The sequence below is a fragment of the Lissotriton vulgaris genome, chromosome 9 (assembly GCF_964263255.1).
Source record: "Lissotriton vulgaris chromosome 9, aLisVul1.2, whole genome shotgun sequence".
Taxonomy (NCBI): domain Eukaryota; kingdom Metazoa; phylum Chordata; class Amphibia; order Caudata; family Salamandridae; genus Lissotriton; species Lissotriton vulgaris.
This window is the reverse complement of record NC_141697.1, coordinates 928,467,152-928,491,093: the sequence shown is the minus strand read 5'-3', so window position 1 is coordinate 928,491,093 and position 23,942 is coordinate 928,467,152.

Genomic DNA, 23,942 nt, shown 5'->3' with positions numbered 1-23,942 from the left:
ACTGCAGACTATCACAAAAAAGTTGTTTATGTTTTTCCTCTGATTGTCTTAAGAGAGTTACATTTTCCTTATTTATCTACATTTTAAAAGGGTAGCAGTATTCAGCAGGTGGTTCTGTTTCTTCAGAACCTTGGATTTGTCACTGAGAACTACTTCCTTCCAAATAAAACATGTGCCTGGGGTTTCTGGTAAATACGCCACAAGGGGTGCAGCATCGCTTGTAGCTACTTTTCCAAGCCCATTGATTTATAGAGCTTTGCAGTAACTGAAGACTGTGACATAGTCTTTCGCATGAGCAGCTGGTTTATTTGAATCAGGAGTCTCAGGTGGCATTGGAAAGGTGTTTTAGGACAGAAAGATAGGACAAATCTAATTTTCTGATTCTGTTGTCTAACATTTGCTTGTCAGGCTAGGGAGAGTGTTGATGTCAATTAACGACTGGCAGGATATGATGAGAGGCATATTTCCGGTAGCTATTGGACCTGACCTTTATTGCAGGAATCCAGCACTGTTTTCCTGCTAACAGTGGCGGCTGCCTCCGAACGGGGCTGGTGAGGTAGGGTGAGGGGGTGGCGGGTTGGGATGGAAAAAATAAATAAATAAACGTACCTGCTTTGCCGCCGCAACAGCGCATGTCTCTCCTCGTCTTCTTTTCTTCTTCCCAGCTGTGAGAAGTTGGCCTGATATATAGTGCTCACTATTCTAGTGATCACTGTGTATCATACCAAACGACCCTTATTGATGATTGGTTGTAAGTCAACCTTATAGACCAGCTATCCTAGTAGCGTGGACAAAAGCAGTCTTCAGGGTAAACTCTAGAGGGCGTGTTAAGCCAGCTGTTTTACCATCACATGTACCCCTTGAACACCAAGTGAAAGGACACCACACAAGTTGTTATAAAAATAAAGGATATTTATTAATAACAAGTCTACCCTGAACTCTTTATGAGTCAGGGAGCTAAGCACAATACAAAACTCTTACGAAAATACTTCAAGTTGCACAATTTACACAAATGCCCGAGGGGCACGAAAAACCAAATACACTAAAAGTGGAATGCGAAATGCTAGCAGGTGAGTAACTCGATCCAGAGGCTTAAGGATCGCTAGGACTACACTACTGAACCCTAAGGTTAGGAGCAGGAGGTCTAGGGAGATCGGGTGCAGAGTGTGCACTCTCACGCGGGATGCGGGACAAAGTCTATGGAGGCTAGAATTTCTAAAGTAACTGTTTCCGGACGAATCCGTCTAGGTAGACTTAAAACGACAAAGGATCTGGACACTTGGATATTGAACCTGCGTTGGAGCACCAAAATGCTCGGGTTACCTAGCCCAGGGGCTGCGGCTGCATAGGGTTCAAAAGACGTCGGGAATCCTCGTTGTAGTCTATGGAGCCTGAAGAAGTTGCTGGCAGGCGACCAGTGAAGATGTTCGGTGTGATCCAAGCCTGGATCGATGATGGAGACGACCTGAAAGCAGAGGGGACTCAGTTCTTAATCACTAGCCAGTGATTGTGTGGGCACCAGGATGGCACCGGATGAGGTCACCGCGATCAGGTGAGTGGGCGACGCTGGACTCTGCAGTCACACGGGCCAGGAGGCGTTGTCGGCAACCAGGCTGGAGGTGCGAGCTGTCCCACGAGGGTCTCTGCTGTCGGCGATGCTGGAACCAGGATTGGAGCAACAAGCCTTGGCAGAGGCAAGCCCACGCGGTGGAGTCAAGATGGCGTCTGGAGTGGACCAGGAGGGTCCGGGGTGCTCCTCTTTTGGAAGGGAGCAAGGGCCAGTCTGGAGCAACCAGACCAGCGGTGAAAACGTCGTGGTACGTCGTCAGGAGGGTCACTGGCCAGCGGGCAAGTGACCGGACAACATGGCAAGCAGCGTAAGAGCAGAAGGGCCCCACGCAGATCTCGTGGATGCTGGGGGGCTGGACTTCGGTGCTGGAGCTGCTCTGGGTTGGGGCTTCTCAAACCCCAGTGCACTCACTCGAGGATACCTCGGCGGTCGTGCTGGTTAAGCGTTGTGCAGGTTTTGACGATGGCCGGTCCCTCAGGTCTCGTCACACCCACGACTCTCAGCTGGGCTGATGATGCAGGTAGAGGTCAGAGATGGCGGGGTATCCGGGTCTCGTCGAGCTGGTCAGTCTTGATCCGGAGGATGGACGTGCAGCAAACCGCGATGCTTAGGTGGTGCCTGCGGGTGCAGGGTGGCTACTCCTTAGCCACAAGGGAGAGTCTTCAGAGAATGTCAAGAGTTCCTTTCGTGGAAAGTAGTTCAAGATTCAAGATTATCTAATTTGGGAAGGGGGCCCGCTCCTACCTTTATCCTAAGAAAAGGGGCTGGCACGCGACTAGGTCCTGCCCATGGGTGGGACCAGGAGGGGGGTGGTTACACCCCTCTCCTTTGTCCGGTCTCTCCCCAGCTCAGGGGCTGGGGTGCCCCTGGAACTGGTTTGAGCCGGCATATGCACAGTGAGCACCGGGGTGCCACTTGCAGTCACCTTCCTCTCAGCCCTGCCTACCTGGGATACACAAAACCCTGTCTGGGACGGTGCTAGCACCGCCCCTGACAGGAAACCCTTTGTCCGAGCCCTCCTCGCTGGAAGGACTCCCAGCAGCAGGAGGTCAGACTTGTGTCTGTGGTGGCAGCATCCATTTTGTGATGCTGAGGCTCGAGTTAACTTTAACCGGGGTTCACAGTTACATACATGTCGTGTCCCTCTAGAAGGGTGGAATGCTAACCCCGTCGCCAGAATTGGCGAGGGGTTAGTATTCCAATTCGTATGACACCTTACTCGACATGTTTTGATAATGCGATACCAAAGTTAGCAAATAACCGCGAGGATTATAATGCACTTAAGAATATATGGTACGCGTTATCATGGAACAGCTATTAGGACTTGGTTCCGCAAGCTGCAAACGGGCTCAGCTCTTGCCAGAGCACCATCTCACATAATTCCACGCACTCTGCCTTCAGGATTGTTAAGGCCTGCCATAGGAGTGACTGATAGGAATATATGTGTCCATTTTAGGGTTAGATATAGGAATACTATATCTAAAGCAAAGGGTGGTTACACCACCTTGCCCCAGCTGTCATGCAGCCAGTTGTGTCAGATTTGGATGGCCAGCCAGGGGTGGCATAATACATGCTTCAGCCCCTGGTAGGCCCTGGGTACACCTATGCCCTGGGTACCTATAGTACACTGTACAGGGACTGATAAGGTGGCCCAGTACCAATTGGTAAATGCACCTAAGGTACATGGAATCCATTTTACAGAGAGAGCAGTGGGCCTGGGGTCCTGAATAGAAGGGCCCCAGGTCAACTAAGTCGAAAAACCAGCAAAACACCAGGCAAAAAGTTGGGGGCAGCCATAGTCAGATATCCACCTTCCTACATAACCCCCCCCCCCCCCCCCCCAAACGAAAGGAGATAAGGCTATCCTTGACCAGGTAAGCCTATATTGCCTGAGTGGCCTTATGAGGTGGTATATGCACTGGCATGGGTAACCCCTATAACATGGTCCACTAAGCAATCCCTCACCCTAAGGGTATCTGAGGGTCTCCACCATAGGGAATCTCTACCTGTGGTGTGTTTTGGCAAAGTAAAAGGCTGGTGCTGGGATGGAGTACTGAAGTGAGACTCCACTAATGTTGGGCTCAACTTCCTCCAATCACTATCCACCATATGTGCCTTTCTTTCCAGGACTGAGTTGCTGCGAGCTCTCAGGGTTAACCTCTGGCTACCTAAAGCTGGAGGCTGAGTCCCTCTGTTTGGCTTACTGGAGGGACAGGTCAGGTTTGGGGCCCTCAGGTCCCAGGTTTGGCTGTGCCCAGCAGTGTCCATCTGTGGGAGGTCCCTAACTAAGGTTAAGGGGATCCCTCAGGAGTTTTTTTTATTTTCACTTGGCTAGGTCTACTAGCTTCAGTGCCCTTAATCTGCTGATTGGGGAGTTCTTTGGGACAGGGGGCCCTTTGGGGTCCACCACTGGCCTCCCTGACCTCTACAGCCCTGGGCTGACTGAGGCAGGGTAGAGAGGGGCAGGTTACCTGCTCCAGACTGGGTCCCACCTTGGAAGGGTCCACTGACATCAGGGGCTCTGCCAGGCTAGGCCTGACTACCTCTGGGGCAGTTCCTTCACAAGGGGTCAGATCAGTTCCCTGAGGAGGCTGATCCTTTCCTAGAGTCTGGTGGGAGGGAGATTTCTCTTCCTCCTCAATGCTCTCTGTCTGAGTGGAGTGATCCATAGTTTCAGGCTTCACAACACTATTATCTGTCTGAGTTTGAGCTGTGGCCATCACAACTCCACCAACCTTTTCAGGAAGGGACTCAGTTTGGGTATGGGCTGTGACCATCACAGCCTTGCCAACCTGTTCAGGAAAGGAATCTGTCTGAGATTGGGCTGTGACTGGCACAGCCCTCCTGACCTGTTCAGGGAGGACATCTTGGACTGGGGCTGTGGCTATCACTGCCCCACTAACCTTACCATGGAGGTTTACCATTTTAAAATGGGTTTCTTGCTCTACCTCAGCCCAGGCTGAGATCTCTAAATCATTCCCCAGTAGGCAATCTACAGGCAAGTTTGATGACACTGCCACTCTCTTGGGGCCAGTGACACCTTCCCAGCTGAGATTTACCACTGCTATGGGATGATCTCTCTGCACTCCATCAATGTTGGTCACCTGGTATGTGGCTCCAGGTATAAGTTGCCCTGAGGGGACTAGGCTCTCAGTCACCATGGTGATGCTAGCCCCTGTATCTCTATAGGCCTCAACTTTTGAACCATTGATGAGGGGCTCCTGTCTGTACTTGTCCAAAGTGTTGGGACAAGCTGTGAAGTTGGCAAACCCCATGCCAGTCTCACAGACAAGAGTATCTAAGTTTGGGGACCTGGTTAGGTCAGAGTCCCCAGGAACTTCCAAAGTAAATGCACCCAAATTCTTGGGGGCACTCCCACCACCTGGGGGATTACTACTAGTAGTAACAGGAGGCTGGGAAGTGTTACTTGGGGGTATATTGTCCTTATTGTTGTTGGCTCTTGGGCAACTGCTGTCAGTTTTCCAATGGCCTACCTGTTTGCAGGTATGGCAATAAGGTTTCTTTTGGGTATTGGAAGGATTCTGGGACCCACCCTTTTCAGAGGATTTCTGGGGCCCTGATGTGGTTTGATCAGAAGATTTATTCCCACCCTTCTCTTGAGGCTTGGTTGATTCTTTCTTTTGGTCACCACCCTGGTTCTTAGGCCTAATCCTGGTTCTGACCCATTTGTATGCCCTCTTACCCAATTCTTGTGGAGAGGTCAGATCAGAGTCTACCAGGTGCTGGTGTAATAACTGGTTCTGACAATTATTTAAGACTTGCTCTCTCATAATAAGATTATACAATCCTGTGAAGTCAGTAACTTTACTACCCAGTAGCCAGCCTTCTAGAGCCTTAGTGGCACAATCAACAAAGTCAGCCCAATCCTGAGACTGCGTTTTCTGGGTGTCCCTGAACAGCAACCTGTACTGCTCAGTTGTTAAGCCAAACCCATCAACCAGTGTATTCTTCAGGACTTAGTAATTGTTAGCATCCTCAGCTCTAGTAGTGAGGAGCTTATCTCTACCTTTACCTTCAAAGGAGAGCCACAGTATAGCTGCCCACTGACTCTGGGGGATGCACTGGACAGTGCAGGCCCTCTCCAGAGCAGTCATCCATTTGTGGATGTCATCCCCTTGTTTAAATGGGGGCACTATTTTACTCAGGTGTCTAGTATCAAAACTCCTGTCCTTATCTCTAGGGATAATGCTGCCACCAGTGGGGTCTGCCGCACTCAATTTCTGCTCTCTGACAAAGGCAAGTCTTTCTTTGGCAAGGGCAAGGTCTTCCCTCTAAATCCTCAGATTGACTTCCCTCATTTTAGCTTCATGCTCTCTTCTCTGAGGGGATGTCATCCCTCTGTGAGAAGATGCCTGAGAGCCATTGGTATGAATAGATCTGTTAGAGCCTCTGGAGAGAGACCTAACTCGTCCATTCCCAATGTTAAGCCTGCCTGAGAGTGGGCCTAGGGGTCCCCCAGCTCCATTCTAATGCCTGCTTAAGTTGGTCCTAGTGAGCCTACTGACTACTACTGGACATTTTTCTGCCTCATCCCCTGACAACTCCTGTTCCTCTTCCTCCTCTTCACTTTCCGTTCCATTGAGGTTGAGGTCAGGGTTCCCTCTAAGGGGGGCATGCTCCCATCTGGATTAGAAGGGCCTGTGTTAGAAGCTCTCCTGGCATCATATGTCTCTAAGAGACCTATCAGAAAGGGAGTGGTAGGGTTAGAACCCTGTTTTAGTTTCCTGGAGGTACACAATTGTCTCATCTCCTGGAAGCTAAGACCTGCATATCTGGAAGTGACCTGTGGAGGGTCAACAACCATAAGGGGAGTCTCAGAAGACTCTCCATGGGTAGACATGCTTCTAGTGAGGTGTAAGTGGTGCACTTACCTACACTATTTGTTTACCTACTGATCCCTTGCTAAGAGTTGTAGTCAGGGTGTGCTAGGCCCTGTTACACTACAACAGCTGGTTCAGTAGAACTCAGAGTATTCTAAGCTAAGTTATATGTACCTTGGTACTTATGTGATCTTTCAAATTATATTCTTAGGATACGTGTGTGGCAAAACAACAGCAAGCTCAAATCCCAACCGCTGCACACCAATGTGAGAAGTTGGCCTGATATATAGTGCTCACTATTCTAGTGATCACTGTGTATCATACCAAACGACCCTTATTGATGATTGGTTGTAAGTCAACCTTATAGACCAGCTATCCTAGTAGTGTGGACAAAAGCAGTCTTCAGGCTAAACTCTAGAGGGCGTGTTAAGCCAGCTGTTTTACCATCACATGTACCCCTTGAACACCAAGTGAAAGGACACCACACAAGTTGTTATAAAAATAAAGGATATTTATTAATAACACGTCTACCCTGAACTCTTTATGAGTCAGGGAGCTAAGCACAATACAAAACTCTTACGAAAATACTTCAAGTTGCACAATTTACACAAATGCCCGAGGGGCACGAAAAACCAAATACACTAAAAGTGGAATGCGAAATGCTAGCAGGTGAGTAACTCGATCCAGAGGCTTAAGGATCGCTAGGACTACACTACTGAACCCTAAGGTTAGGAGCAGGAGGCCTAGGGAGATCGGGTGCAGAGTTTGCACTCTCACGCGGGATGCGGGACAAAGTCTATGGAGGCTAGTATTTCTAAAGTTACTGTTTCCGGACAAATTCGACTAGGTAGACTTAAAACGACAAAGGATCTGGACACTTGGATAGTGAACCTGCGTTGGAGCCCCAAAATGCTCGGGTTACCTAGCCCAGGGGCTGCGGCTGCATAGGGTTCAAAAGACGTCGGGAATCCTCGTTGTAGTCTATGGAGCCTGAAAGAAGAAGTTGCTGGCAGGCGACCAGTGAAGATGTTCGGTGTGATCCAAGCCTGGATCGATGATGGAGACGACCTGAAAGCAGAGGGGACTCAGTTCTTAATCACTAGCCAGTGATTGTGTGGGCACCAGGATGGCACCGGATGAGGTCACCGCGATCAGGTGAGTGGGCGACGCTGGACTCTGCAGTCACACGGGCCAGGAGGCGTTGGCGGCAACCAGGCTGGAGGTGCGAGCTGTCCCATGAGGGTCTCTGCTGTCGGCGATGCTGGAACCAGGATTGGAGCAACAAGCCTTGGCATTGGCAAGCCCACGCGGTGGAGTCAAGATGGCGTCTGGAGTGGACCAGGAGGGTCTGGGGTGCTCCTCTTTTGGAAGGGAGCAAGGCCAGTCTGGAGCAACCAGACCAGCGGTTAAAACGTCGTGGTACGTCGTCAGGAGGGTCACTGGCCAGCGGGCAAGTGACCGGACAACGTGGCAAGCAGCGTAAGAGCAGAAGGGCCCCACGCAGATCTCGTGGATGCTGGGGGGCTAGACTTCGGTGCTGGAGCTGCTCTGGGTTGGGGCTTCTCAAACCCCAGTGCACTCACTCGAGGATCCCTCGGCGGTCGTGCTGGTTAAGCGTCGTGCAGGTTTTGAAGATGGCCGGTCCCTCAGGTCTCGTCACACCCACGACTCTCAGCTGGGCTGATGATGCAGGTAGAGGTCAGAGATGGCGGGGAATCCGGGTCTCGTCGAGCTGATCAGTCTTGATCCGGAGGATGGACGTGCAGCAAACCGCGATGCTTAGGTGGTGCCTGCGGGTGCAGGGTGGCTACTCCTTAGCCACAGGGGAGAGTCTTCAGAGAATGTCAAGAGTTCCTTTCGTGGAAAGTAGTTCAAGATTTAAGATTATCGAATTTGGGAAGGGGGCCCGCTCCTACCTTTATCCTAAGAAAAGGGGCTGGCACGTGACTAGGTCCTGCCCATGGGTGGGACCAGGAGGGGGATGGTTACACCCCTCTCCTTTGTCCGGTCTCTCCCCAGCTCAGGGGCTGGGGTGCCCCTGGAACTGGTTTGAGCCGGCATATGCACAGTGAGCACTGGGGTGCCACTTGCAGTCACCTTCCTCTCAGCCCTGCCTACCTGGGATACACAAAACCCTGTCTGGGATGGTGCTAGCACCGCCCCTGACAGGAAACCCTTTGTCCGAGCCCTCCTCGCTGGAAGGACTCCCAGCAGCAGGAGGTCAGACTTGTGTCTGTGGTGGCAGCATCCATTTTGTGATGCTGAGGCTCGAGTTAACTTTAACCGGGGTTCACAGTTACATACATGTCGTGTCCCTCTAGAAGGGTGGAATGCTAACCCCGTCGCCAGAATTGGCGAGGGGTTAGTATTCAAATTCGTATGACACCTTACTCGACATGTTTTGATAATGCGATACCAAAGTTAGCAAATAACCGCGAGGATTATAATGCACTTAAGAGTATATGGTACGCGTTATCATGGAACAGCTATTAGGACTTGGTTCCGCAAGCTGCAAACGGGCTCAGCTCTTGCCAGAGCACCATCTCACATAATTCCACGCACTCTGCCTTCAGGATCGTTAAGGCCTGCCATAGGAGTGACTGATAGGAATACATGTGTCCATTTTAGGGTTAGATATAGGAATACTATATCTAAAGCAAAGGGTGGTTACACCACCTTGCCCCAGCTGTTGTGCAGCCAGTTGTGTCAGATTTGGATGGCCAGCCAGGGGTGGCATAATACATGCTTCAGCCCCTGGTAGGCCCTGGGTACACCTATGCCCTGGGTACCTATAGTACACTGTACAGGGACTGATAAGATGGCCCAGTACCAATTGGTAAATGCACCTAAGGTACATGGAATCCATTTTACAGAGATCAGTGGGCCTGGGGTCCTGAATAGCAGGGCCCCAGGTCAACTAAGTCGAAAAACCAGCAAAACACCAGGCAAAAAGTTGGGGGCAACCATAGTCAGATATCCACCTACCTACACCGGCTGCTACCTACAGCCTGCACCGAAGCACCCAGTTTTCTGACTCTGCCAGCCAACAACGACGCTACAGTAGCAACATTGTTATTGGTCTGAGCAGCCTGTTTGGCCGCTCGGGCAGTGCCTAGGGAGGCTGGGCATGTTCTCCATGGGGCTGCAGCTCTCCATGGAGCTGTGCAACACAGCCCCATGGAGAACATGTCAACTACGCATGACTGTTTGGCCTGCCCTAGAGTGCCGGTCAAAGTGGCATGTGCATTTAGGGAGGGAGTGCAAACCACTCCTGCTCCCTCTGCATCAAGCCCTGATCTCTTGACTGGGTAAGAGTGGGCTGCTTAATTCAGACACTCTGTTCATCACCCCCCCACTCCCCCTCCCCCTTTTTGAATCCCTCTGCATCAGTCAGCCCAACCCTGCCCGCCCAGGAGAGCAAAGGAAAATAAAATGATGTTCACCTTTTGTTATTATCATTTTATTTTTATTGGGGCAACGCTCCTCCGCCTTAGCGGAGGAGCCGCCACTGCCGGCTAACCAGTAGTAAAGCGCTTGGGTTCACTTCCTAAAAAGCATGGTGCAATTGGCATCTACCTAGTTAACACATTTAATATATCTGTGAGCCCCTAGTAGATGGTAATACATGTACCCAGGTCTTGTAAATTAAAAGTTACTACTAGGTTGTCAGGAGCACCATTGTGCCCTTTAACACATGGTCAAGGCCTACCATTGCAGCCTATTGTGCCATATTAAACTGCCATGTTGACCTGCAAAATAAAACATTTGCCAGGCTAAAGCCTTCCTTTTTAATACTTGTATGGCAGTCCTAACGTGGGCCATAAAAGCCCATAGGGCAGAATCCAGTCTATTTTGAAAATTAGGCAATATGGGTGAAAGTTGAACATGCCCTTGTAGTGAAAAACTCCTAAAGTTGTTTTTTCGTTTCTATAAGGCCTATCTCTTCCATTGACTAACACTGGGTTACCTTATTACCTTTAATAAGTGACATGGGAATAGTAGAACTTTCCAGAACTAGATGCAACGGTAATATATGGAATCCCCCACTACAAAGGCTGGCACCGCGCATAAATCTTGGACTATCTGAACGACTCATCAGTACATTGCCTGACCTATAGATATTACGTAAGAAGGACTGCCTTGCTCTCCAAAGGAGTGCCCTGCTGCTTGAGGACCACCTTGACCCCAGAGGGCTGACCTGCTCTCTTAAAAGCAATACTGTACTTGCTCCCTTCATCCCTGCTATCCTTAGTGATTCCAACTGTCAGTTAGCTAACCTTCTGTATGAGCTACAAGGACACACGCTCCATAGGCTGTCATATGGTTCCTACTAATTCAGTAAGACTGTTCGTTTGGGCAACATAAGCATCAAAACTATGGGGGACTAGATCCACCAATACCATCAGAATATGTTGACCTCATTCCTAGCTAGCTCCTAGTGCGCCATCTGGATCTATAAACCTTATAAGGTACCGGATGGTGTCTGAAACCTCAGAACATGACAACCTTAATTATTCCAAGCAAATTATGGAAACAGATCTACTCTTTTGTTATTAACTCAGGCATGCCCAAAGGGAGACACAAGGAATACACAAATTAACATTTCAAACATTTATTGAGGCATTTGAATTCTTGTGTAAAATATGTGTGCTGCAATGATTAGCAGAAGGAAGCAGAGCATAGTAACCAGCATTACAAGAATGGTCAAAAGGATAAATAATTCAACCATCGTGCATTTACATTGATTATATGAATACATATAATTGTAGTCCTACCTTGCAATGCCTAGCCTAGAGAGCATAGGGTGGATGCGGTTCTGCCAGATAACTTAGAGTAGTCTAACTCCCCATTTACCTTTATGCTTGTGTCATGTGATAGCCAGTTTGGTATAGAGCAGGCTGCTGTCCCTCTGAAGATAGTAATGAGGTTCAGCTGGGCCAGTATTCAGGCTACGATGACCTTGACAACCCATTGAAATGCACCTCTGCCTAAACAAAGGCTTGGCGAACTTTGTAGAATAAAAATGAACCCATTTTTACTCTGCCAGAGTTCTGGTCCTGCTGTCTTTGTTGATTCTATCCACCCAGACCTCTCGCCAAACAGACAACCACAAACAAGGCTAGTGTGTACAGTGTACCAGGTCATTGAACAGAATGTTCTATGGTATGATAATATGCCTATGAGGAAATGTAATTTTGAGCAAACCTTTCTTGAGTACACTATCTCATGCCAGAGCGCAAATACATGTGTGCTAAAAGCCATCATTTAAAAAGATGTCAACTTTAAATGTGGGCATGTAAAATGGAAGTGTTTGTGCACAGGGCCTCTGTAATCTCACAACAAGGCCTTCTTGCAACTGCCAAGCTAACCTGCTGCACTGGACCTGCAACCAGGCATGCTTGAGCACTGTTGGTCTCTGCTGGAGTGAGGTTCCGATCCACAAAAGGGTCCTCACCAGGTCCTGTATCCTTGGCTGGCATCAGTTAAGCTCCTCCTCTGAAGAAAGTTTAAAGCCTGAAGTTTTGGGCACTTCGTAACTGACTCTACTGCCCATGTCTACCGCCAATGCGAAGGCCAGTGAACCTGAATCGCCATGCTACAGGAACCAACTTCACACTACATTGCTGACCACCCGCAACGCCAGGCTAGCTCTTTGCACTTCAGCTATGCTCTCCCTGCTCCTCGTGGGGCCCTTTATTGCAAACTGAACACTTTGCACACAACTTTGGAAAGGCAACTTTTTCTGATTTGTCTTTGAATTCTGATGAAAATGGATGCCTCAGCTGGCAAGTGTATTCACCATATGAGAAGCACAAGGTAGCATTGCCATCCAAGAATGCCTGAGCATTGCCATCCAATAATGCCTGACACTTTTGTGGCAATAATCTGATTTCCATACCAGTGGAATATTTACCAGGCCTTTGCAATGTGGTTGTGTAATTAAATAAAACAAAATAGGAGGAACTACCCCGGCCTTGATATTAATTAAATTCAATGCCATTGAGAGATTCCATTAATTAAGCTGCATGAAGGCATATGTCAATTGGGTCTGCCGCAGAAAGATCCTTTTGCATTTTAACTAATTGTTGAAGTCCAGCATTATTATAGTCATAGAATTCCACACTTTTTATGTGCGGAGTCTCAGCAGTGGTAAAAGTACTATTTGTAAAATGAAATTCAGAGTTTGTGAATCCCCAAAAAGTAGGACACATACAAAAAAGTGCAAATGTACCTTTCTATTCAGGCTCTTTATGTTCACTATACAGGTATGTTTTATAGTCACATAATAGCACTTTTGTGAAATAAGGATGGTAGTTCAAACTAAAACCATCTCTACTGAAAGCATGATATGTAGCGACTACATAGAAATATGCTGTTAATGGTGGCAGCTGTTAGAATTAATTTTACAACCAGAAACACATCCGTGCATGGAGGTACTATTTTGTAATAGCAGTGTTGATAACTCTTTCTAATCAGGATTAATGATTAAAATTAGAATTACTTTATTATTAACTTGACAGTGAGTTTATGTGAGTTGCATCAGTGCCAATGAGAAAGAGCTTAATTACAAAATGGAAAATACTTCATTTGGTCTCTTTAAGGAAAGGCTCATCAAATTGACAAGCTGTGAAGAGTTGAGGTTTGAGCTTGTCAGAGCTGTCTTTATTATTAAGGCAGGGTGCTACTTCTTCCTGCCTGTTCAGTTCATCTTGTAGGATAAAGCTATATATTGCATCCTCACCTGCACTACACTGAGGGTCGATAGGTGTTATGATTTCTTAAAGGGTTATGAGCGCTTGAGTCCTTGCAGGATGTCTCACCCAGGACAACTTCCTTTCTACCGTGTTGGACGATGGAGGTCTCTGTGTGCTTTCCATTCCAAAGACATACTCCCAGAGTAGAACATCATCACATTTAAATAAAAGAGGTCTTAGTAAAAGAGCGCATGGGTTGGTGTGCAATTCTGGAGTGATTACACAGTGATTTTCTACTAGTTGTACTGGTCTGCACTCTACACACTTCCCTGTCTGCTCGGATGATTGTTCCTCACAGCAATCTTGTAAGTTGGATGAGGAATGTATAAGGTCTGTACCTAAGAAGTGTCTCTCCAGGCAGATTATCTCCTGTCTTGGACTTCCAGCGATATGGGTGTCTGTAGACCACTTGAAGCGAGCTGCTTGGGGTGCCTATTGGAGTGGAGAAACCAGTATAGCTTGTGCAGAAGATATTGGGCCATATCTATAAATCTTAGGGATTGTGATTTCCCAATTGTGATGCTTTGCGAATTGTAATTAGAAAATCCAAATTCCTAATGTATGAAACCCATTGAGTTTCATTTGTCGAGTCCTAATGAGGCCGCAATCTACCTACCTCATGAATATTAATGAGGTAGGTTGCATTTTGCGACCCATTAGGACTCGCAGCCATCACAGGGGTGGTGTCCTGCTGGCGTTCAGTAGACCACAATGTCTGTGATTGCTTTTTGTTAAAGCAGACCTTTTATTAAAAAATGCTGAAGTTCTGTTTTTCAAGAGCAAGCATTGGGCTGTTTGACTGCTGCCTGCTCTTAGAAAATATTTGGTTCAAAACTCACAAAGGGGAAGGGGTCCCGTGTTGACCTCTTCCCATTTATGAACGGTTGTCACCACTGTTGAGGTGTTGGTAAAAAATTAATGTTTTGCTACTGTAATGCGGGCACAAAAAAGTCATACATACCACTGCGGTTCGATATCAGAAAAGGACATCCTAAACACACCCCTTCCAAATTGTAAATTGCTAAACACAAATTGCAATTTGGTAAGTTTCCAAATCGCAATTTGTGCTCTGTACCTATTTAAAAGCATTTTTGCAGTCGGAAAAGACCTGAGTCTACAAATTGGGCTGTTACTGGCCGCAAAAATGCTTCTGTACATATGATCCTCACTTCCTTGGTCCTGCAGGTCCTGGGTGCTCCTTTCCAGCGGACCCCTTGATGTTAGGAAGAGATAGGTAGCCTGAGTGTTGTGAGGATCCTCCTTCAACTGTTTATTAATTGTTTACTGGCTGTGAAGACTGAGCTACAAATGTACAAATGCTAGAGAACATCTTTGAAACTTTGTCTACGAATTAAGGCATCGCTCCACAATTCGACTGCAACTGTTTCCGATTGTTGATTTAGACCTTCAGACTTGCCTTGCTGAGTCTTGATGCTTACAAAGTTCTCACTCATATAGTCTAGTCTGACTCCTACACCAGGCTTGTCATGACTCAAGATTGCTATAGTTTGGCTCGAACAATCTTGAGCCAGAAGCACCACCGAGATCATCCAAGACACAAAGGAAAGTAAAATTGCTAGAACCAGGATGCAACACACCTCTACAGCTGCAGACACACATTTGAATGTATCCCTTTGACTCAGCTGCTGTGCCATTTGTTTATCTGAGGATGGATTTGACATTCTTGCTTCAGCTTCCTTCTGTCATTAATCTCTCAACCCCTTCCCACATTCTCCATCAGTGCAGAGTCCATTTCTTATTACATGGCCTAAGCACGATATTCCTATTGATTAGATTCTGGATTTGAAAACAGTTTGCGGTAAATTTGCTTGTAGTTTTTTTCCTAATTTCCCTTTTTCCTGATTTAAGAACGCCAGCCTAGAACACACACTAGAACACCAAAGTACCTCTGTCGTTTCTGTAGTAGCTGATTTCCAGAGATGAGTAGGATGATCTTATATGTTGGCAGAAGCTCCAGTAGTTGAGTTTTCTTATTGTATTTCTTTTGTTGATGAAGTGGAGATAGGGTAAATGTTTGTTGATCCATAGTTTGCACTAGATTTATTTATTTTTTGTGTTGGTTTACATATTCCGGAAGGGATTTCTCATTATCCTGTTGCTCCTCCCAGTGTTCCGAGCAATATCAAGCAGTGTGCAAAGGTGACTGCGGAATACCAGTTCAAAGGTGGAACAAACAATTGAACCCTGGAAGTGTCATTGCACTGCATCCAGCATAATGGGCAGTAAGCAGGCCTAGGGGCACATTTACTATTATTTAATGCAACAAGACACAGCAAGGGGACTTGCTGTGCTGCATTGTGCAAAAAAAGAGAGCAGAAATGCTTCATATTTACAAAGAGAAGGAGTATTTCTGCTCTATCCCTGCACTGGCGCACTGTGTGCTACCTAGTGCCAGCACACCATAGTGCAAGGCTGCCTGTGCTACAGGCAGGATTGTTTTTGTGCACGAAGGTATCTCTTCCTGTACAAATGCATTCCTTAGAGGCATATTCCTCTTTCTGTGTGTGATGGGGGATGCAACACACACGGAAAGAGGAAGTAAAAAAGGATAAAAGAAGATTTTCTCCTCGTTATTCCTATGTAGGTAAGGTGTACAATTGTGGTATAAAACCAGGTTTAAAAGCATTCATAAACCTGGTGTTGCTTGAAAATACATGGATATATGTTTGGCAACACCTATGCTTCACTTGGTGGCATACTTGAGCAGTAAACGTGGATGTAAATTGGGTTCCCTTGTCATTTTATAACTTCTCTGTGAACCCGCTCAGGATATATATACCACTTGCTACATCCCTTGACCATGGCATACTTAAGAAAACCCTTCAGGACCTTGGTTTCATGGGGACGGTTCTTAAAAACGAATGCAAGCATTTCTGCCAGGTATAACTCAGGTCATGCCAATTCCTCCGTTTTTCTCTAATCGCAGAGCAATAAACTGCGGAGTCCATGCTCTTGTCTCTACGGTTTAATACGTTAATGGGCACTCTTTCTAGTCTTCTACACTGGATTGTGGCCTGATTCTACATGTATGTAAACAACAATTCGTTCATCATTGCCCCATGTTGCCATAAACTTGTATTACCCCAACTCTAAAAGGACAACATGAATATGTGCCTCTCTATTACTCAATGGGGGATGCCTATTGAATTTTTAAAGCTGAACTCATCAAAAACAAATGCTATGATTGCAAAGGTGCCAGACGTGAGTCCCTTGCTCACTTTGCCACTGGATTCAAGCAAGCCGGGCTGAAGACGACTGGAATGCCAGAAACCGGTCCTCGGAAGCTTGTTTCCGGTCCAGGGAAGACATGGCTTGGCAGTTCGGGCTGGACTGTTCCCATGAGGCACAGGGTCAGACTGATTTGCATACAGCCATGTCTGAACTGGGGTGGCAGAGTGGGCTAAAGAACGGTGATGGATTAAACCCAGATCTTTTGACTGGGTGTGAGTGTTTGATTGATTCAGATGCTCCGCCCATCACCACCCCCTTTTGTGCTGCTTTTGGCCGCCATAAGTGTGGCAGGGTATGCTCAGACGTGAGTCCCTTGCTCACTTTGCCACTGGATTCAAGCAAGCCGGGCTGAAGATGGCTGGAATGCCAGAAACCGGTCCTCGGAAGCTTGTTTCCGGTCCAGGGAAGACATGGCTTGGCAGTTTGGGCTGGACTGTTCCCATGAGGCACAGGGTCAGACTGATTTGCATATAGCCATGTCTGAACTGGGGTGGCAGAGTGGGGTAAAGAACGGTGATGGATGAAACCCAGATCTTTTGACTGGGTGTGAGTGTTTGATTGATTCAGATGCTCCGTCCATTACCACCCCCTTTTGTACCGCTTTTGGCCACCATAAGTGTGGCAGGGTATGCTCAGACGTGAGTCCCTTGCTCACTTTGCCACTGGATTCAAGCAAGCCGGGCTGAAGACGGCTGGAATGCCAGAAACCGGTCCTCGGAAGCTTGTTTCCGGTCCAGGGAAGACATGGCTTGGCAGTTCGGGCTGGACTGTTCCCATGAGGCACAGGGTCAGACTGATTTGCATATAGCCATGTCTGAACTGGGGTGGCAGAGTGGGCTAAAGAACGGTGATGGATTAAACCCAGATCTTTTGACTGGGTGTGAGTGTTTGATTGATTCAGATGCTCCGTCCATCACCACCCCCTTTTGTACCGCTTTTGGCCGCCATAAGTGTAGCAGGGTATGCTCAGACGTGAGTCCCTTGCTCACTTTGCCACTGGATTCAAGCAAGCCGGGCTGAAGATGGCTGGAATGCCAGAAACCGGTCCTCGGAAGTTTGTTTCCGGTCCAGGGAAGACATGGCTTGGCAGTTCGGGCTGGACTGTTCCCATGAGGCACAGGGTCAGACTGATTTGCATATAGCTATGTCTGAACTGGGGTGGCAGAGTGGGGTAAAGAACGGTGATGGATGAAACCCAGATCTTTTGACTGGGTGTGAGTGTTTGATTGATTCAGATGCTCCGTCCATCACCACCCCCTTTTGTACCGCTTTTGGCCGCCATAAGTGTGGCAGGGTATGCTCAGACGTGAGTCCCTTGCTCACTTTGCTACTGGATTCAAGCAAGCCGGGCTGAAGATGGCTGGAATGCCAGAAACCGGTCCTCGGAAGCTTGTTTCCGGTCCAGGGAAGACATGGCTTGGCAGTTCGGGCTGGACTGTTCCCATGAGGCACAGGGTCAGACTGATTTGCATATAGCCATGTCTGAACTGGGGTGGCAGAGTGGGGTAAAGAACGGTGATGGATGAAACCCAGATCTTTTGACTGGGTGTGAGTGTTTGATTGATTCAGATGCTCCGTCCATCACCACCCCCTTTTGTGCCGCTTTTGGCCGCCATAAGTGTAACAGGGTATGCTCAGACGTGAGTCCCTTGCTCACTTTGCCACTGGATTCAAGCAAGCCGGGCTGAAGATGGCTGGAATGCCAGAAACCGGTCCTCGGAAGCTTGTTTCCGGTCCAGGGAAGACATGGCTTGGCAGTTCGGGCTGGACTGTTCCCATGAGGCACAGGGTCAGACTGATTTGCATATAGCCATGTCTGAACTGGGGTGGCAGAGTGGGGTAAAGAACGGTGATGGATTAAACCCAGATCTTTTGACTGGGTGTGAGTGTTTCATTGATTCAGATGCTCCGTCCATCACCACCCTCTTTTGTACCGCTATTGAATTTTTAAAGCTGAACTCATCAAAAACAAATGCTTTGATTACCCACCCCAGAAACTGACCACTGGAATTACATCTCTTGACCAGTAATGGAAGCATTCCCTCAATTAGTTGAGGTTGTAGGAAGTTTGTGAATATTATTTGATGCATCCCTCTCCCTTAACTACTAAGACAACAAGGTGTCCAATTGCTGTTTTGCCTTCCCGGGATTTTAAAGAAACCCCTACCTTCCCTGGACTACTGCCTTCATGTTACGGTGTCTAATACCTTAAATTTGTCAAAACTCGATTACAGGAACTAAAGGCCTCATTTAGTATATTTTGACGAATGGCAGCGTAGCATGCCTGCCTGCTGAGCTGCCTTGTGTCAAAATAAATGGGCATGAATGTCCCATATCTACAAGATACAGTGCATTCCTGTCCTTCTCCTCTGCGCTGGCACACAAACAGTAATGAGCCAACGCAGACACCCTTTGATCATGTTGCAAAGGTGCCTGCATTTCAGGGATCATTGTTTTTGTGCAGGAGGGGACACCTTCCTTCACAAAAAAAATCATTGAGGGCATTTTCCTCTTTCTTTAAGTGCTGCAGAATTACAGCACATTTAGAAAGAGGAAACAACTAGGAGAAATAAAAGTATTTCTCCTCGTTGTGCCACTCCTATGCCTCCCCAAGGAAGGTGTAGGGTTCAGACGCATTCCGATCTTTATAAAATGTTGTAAATCTGGGAATGTGTCAGGTTCCATGGATGTTGTGGGGGGACACCCGGAGCAACACCCATGAAACACCCCTTTCACGCAGAGAAATGCGTACAAGGGGCCCATATTTACAAGGCCATGAAAAGTCATGCAGAGTGACTTTACATGGCCTTGTAAATATTGGCAAGCCCATTGCGCTGTCAGTGTGACAAACAAAAGTCATGCACTGGTGGCGCAATGGGCTTGTAAATGAGGCCTCAAGCCGAGCTATCATCTCCAGCCAAATCATTTCAATTCTCACCGTTATTTCAGACAGCTGCAGTTCGTATTATATCAAGTCTCAGGATGGTATGCATTTCACCAGACCAGACCGTTCTTTTCTCTATCATCCTAACTAGGACGGTACAGTTCTGTGACATAGCTTTTTTGTTCACTGTGCCATGGGTTTGGAAATCCATGCCTCTCTTGCTTTGTTGTGAAATGTGTTTCTCTGTTTTTTAGATAATACTCAGGACCTGGTTTTTAGTCAGCAGTTTTAATGCGGGCTTATTGTCATGTGCCAGCTAGTGGGCATATGCTTTATTGCCTGGGTGAAATCTTCAACCATTATTGGAGAACCTACAATTTGTTTCTCTTTGTTTTCCAGCCATGCCATAGCCATTTAATCAAAGTAGTTAGTCACCCTAGCTTTGTCAAAGGCAATCTGGGATATGTACAACTCCTTTAATACTCTGTAAATCTGCTTAAAATACCATGGGTATCCGTCACAATAGCTGAATCTGGTGTCTGATGCCCACTATATCCTGTGCTACCAGGACAAACTTAACAGATGCATTAGTTTTCTCTCCTCCCGTTCCCATCACTACACTTCTTCACTGTGAGATTTTCTCCAGAAATGTAACTATTTGCCCTCTTCTATGTGGAATTGTTCAGACTCAGTCTGAATAATTCTAAGGATCTTGGCAGTGGGTGAAGCAACGTTGGATTTCTATAATTCACTGAGCTCCATCTCCAGTGCATCGAGCCTACTGCATTGATTTAGAGAACCTAATTATTTACGCATCACTTATATTAGCTTTGAATGCCTCCCAGAGTGTACCTGTGCCCTCCAACAAGCCTGCGTTGAGCTTCAAAAATGTTGTAATTTCTTCACACATTTCTGATTTGAACACTGTGTCTAACAGAGCCTCTGAGGTGAAACGCCGCATATCTACTCACCGCCCCATTAGAGACATGTCTAACTATAGGACTATTGGTGCAGGGCCTGAGAGGGCTTGTGAAACATGTATGGAGTATCTAACAAGATGATGGACATCTTTTGTTGTAAGCTGGTAGTCCATCACTGAATGGGCCCCGTATACTGCTGAATTAACGGTAAATTCTTTATCTGCATGGGGACTTATTTTCCACACATTTCGCAACCCTTCTATTTCTATTATTTGCAGTATGACTCAGACTGGAGCAGTTTGCTCCTTCAGGACATAGCCTGATTTGTCTTAGGCTGTGTCAAGTATGGTTTTGAATCCACCACCACAAGAGTACATGGGGGTGCACTGCAACCAGTAAGGCATGTAGGTGTTCAAAACTTTGCAGACTATGTTAGGACCACATTCATTTATTAAGATAATGTGTCGTCAATTAATCAGCCTTTGCAACAGTATATACATCTCCCTCTTGATCTGGTAGTATTAGGAGCATCATTGTGGCACTCACCTACTTACCCATATTGCCACACCTGGTTAGTATGTAGTTTGTGAAGCAAATTAGAAGGTATAACCCAGTGTGGCTATCTAGGTCTCTCATTTCTCTGTGTCAGATGGTTTCCGGAAGAAAGGCTATATTTATTTTGGGTCTTTGAAATAAAGCGGTAATACTTCTAGTTTTATGGGCATCATTTAATCCCTAATGATCCACGTCCGAAATTACAGATGTGCAGCTGGCCTACCTGGACTATTCGACTACCCCAAGGAGTCTAACTCAGGGCATGCATAAATGTCGTAGTGTGAGGGGCTGTATTCTGGGTTGACAATGATAAGATTATAAACAACTCCCTGTCTGACTTAGTTAGATATAACCCAACCCCTCTTCCCATGCTGCTCACCCCAACTTGTAACACTTAAGTGAGCACCATCCCTTCACATAAATATTCAGTAAACCAGCAGAGGCATCTGAATAAATGGCTTCTGCACCATTCCCTCTGGCGACCATCCGAAGGGGGGGATGCGTTGCATTTTGGTAGATGGTTGTTCAACGCCACTTGTTTAGTAATAGTTCCTGCGATTTTAAGCAATGCTGTGTCATATATATTGCAAAACATTAGCCTGTTGACTCATCACTGTTGCCTTGTTTTAGGGAGCAATCAAACAAGTAATAAAACCTTGGGCCTTATGGCGCTGTTTAGAAGTTACCTTTTCTTTTTGTTTACAGCAAATATGCATTGACAACATCCCATCTACATGCTTTGCACAATTCCTCCTGGGTTCCCTGAGTGTCTTGCATTTTAAATTTTGAACATAAGACCAACTGCTTACCAGACTGGAGCCATTCATTTAGCCCTAATTAATGTGTGGTATTGTTCAATTTGGGTCAAATGTCAGGCACGAGCCAGGTACTTTTGAACCCTTCACTAAATCCCACCACTCACTTAAAATATTCCTTCCACCTACACCACACGCACCACACATAGTCATTACTATCAGTGCTCCCGCGTAGTCGTAGGTCGCAGCACGCCGCATCCCGCTAGAGGGGTGCGAAGACCCCTATGATGAAGCATGACACCAAGGGGCCTTTTGGTGTGTGAGGGGTATTTTAAAAAACACTGAGTGTTCCCACACCCTGGTGGGTAACACCCCACCTAGTCACTATCAGTAGGATTCCCCTTGTTTATGCATCTAAGTTTGTGGAGTAAGAATCCTACCTCTGTACTCTACCTCCCCCCTTTGTTAATTTCTGATCTATCCTCCCCATTGTGAGCTATGTGTGGAAGTTCTCAACTTCACAAATCAACACAAGCTCAATATTATTGGACTGCTAATGTTGGGTTCTCAGCATTCAGGAAATTAGGTCTTAAACTCCAGAGATGTATGCCAGGGCCCAATAGATCTAGGATCCCGCTTGTCCATATGCATCCTCATCAGCAGGAAAAGTAATGAAGGCAGTGAGTACTACTTTAGCTGCTATGCTATCAAGAGTTAGTATCCAGCTCATATGCGAAACCTTTGTTCATATATTGTCAGTTTGTCTCTATTGTGTCACATTCATGGAGTGCAGGCTGCAGCAGAATTCTATGAAAAAATCAGATGCCCCAGGTGTTTGTGTTCCTTGTTGCCACCTAATTTACTGAAGCTCCATGAAGAAGAATCAGTCAAGTTGTTCAAGTGCCTCTATACTCATGCCTGCTGTTTGAGGACGATGCAATTAATTATCAACACCTGCAGTCTCCTCTATAAGCAACGGTAACTCAGTTGAAGGGCTGAGGAAAAAAGTATTGCTGTGCATCTGACTGAGCGTGGCGTCCCTTCTGTTTATAAATCGAGAGGGATTGCTGCACTGGCCACAACTAGCTTTAGTTCCCTCGCCGGCATCAAGGAACACCATTGCACATCGCAGTGCCAGAACGCCAGAAGCAGGCCACCCTCACTGCAATCTCCCATTCCTGGGGATCGGCCACCATGAGGCACAGGCAGCCAGCACTCAGGCCCTTTTTCAGGCCCAAGCCGAGCTGGAGTTGCAGAGGAGGGACACATCTATTGCAGGGCCCACTGTTCGCTGACTTTAAATCGATGATACGGCTCTTGTTCTGTTATGTTATGTTAAAATATTTATATAGCGCAACGTTCACCTGATCGGTTTCTTGCCACTGTCCATGCGATATTAGTGGCCTGTGGTATATAGATTCCGTGCACCCCAGGTCCACTGTGAAGCCCACTGGCACTATCTGTCAGAGATCAGGTAAAAACACTTAGCTGCTCATTTACAAGGCCCTTGCACCACTTTTGAGTCATTTTTAACATGGGAATAGAGCCGCAAAAGTAGTGCAAGGAGCTTGTATATCTGCTCCTCATTTCGGGTGCAATGTAGTCAGCAAAATTTACCAGTATAATCTGTAGAGTTTGTAGGCGTAGATGGTGGGATTAGTGAAGGATATCTAGTAGATTCATCAGGTGGCTTCTAGAGCCTTGTTAAGCATACTCCACCTTTAAAAAGGATATGTTTTGCAAGTGTTTCCACAGCAGAAATCTAACTGCAAAATACATGCAAATGCTATAAATGTAGGAGTTTCTTGGAACTGCATTTCGAAGGCGTCTCTTCATACAATACCACTTTCACCATTCCGAATTCACATTTAAGACAATAGAAAATACACCAAAAACAGTGGGATCTCTGCTGTCATAAGTGCATTTTGTTTGTTCAAAATTCTATTCTGCTAATTCTAAGAATCAGGATGTGGAATTGTGATTATAAAATTGTTTTTATGCACCTAAGTTGCGCAAAAACATTTGTCACTAAGGTACTTCGTGTTTTGCTAAAATAAATCGAACATCTCTCGCAATTTGAGGCGCTGAAGGTTACTGCCACATTTACTAACATTTCTGTTTGCTATTTCCTAATAGCAAATGTTTGCTATTCTCTATTAGGAAAACACAAACAGCTATGTACAATAGTGTGTATTACACTGATTACGATTCCCAATGGGTCGCAATTGACCTGACTCATTAATATTCATGAGGAAGGTCGCAATTTGCAACCCATGGGGGAATCGCTAAAAACACAGGGATGGTGGCCTGCTGGGGACAGCATACGGCCCTGTCTGTATTTGCTTTTAAATAAACAGTTAATGGGGGAAACTGCAACCCGTTTTCCTTAAAGGAAAACAGGGTGCCTTTC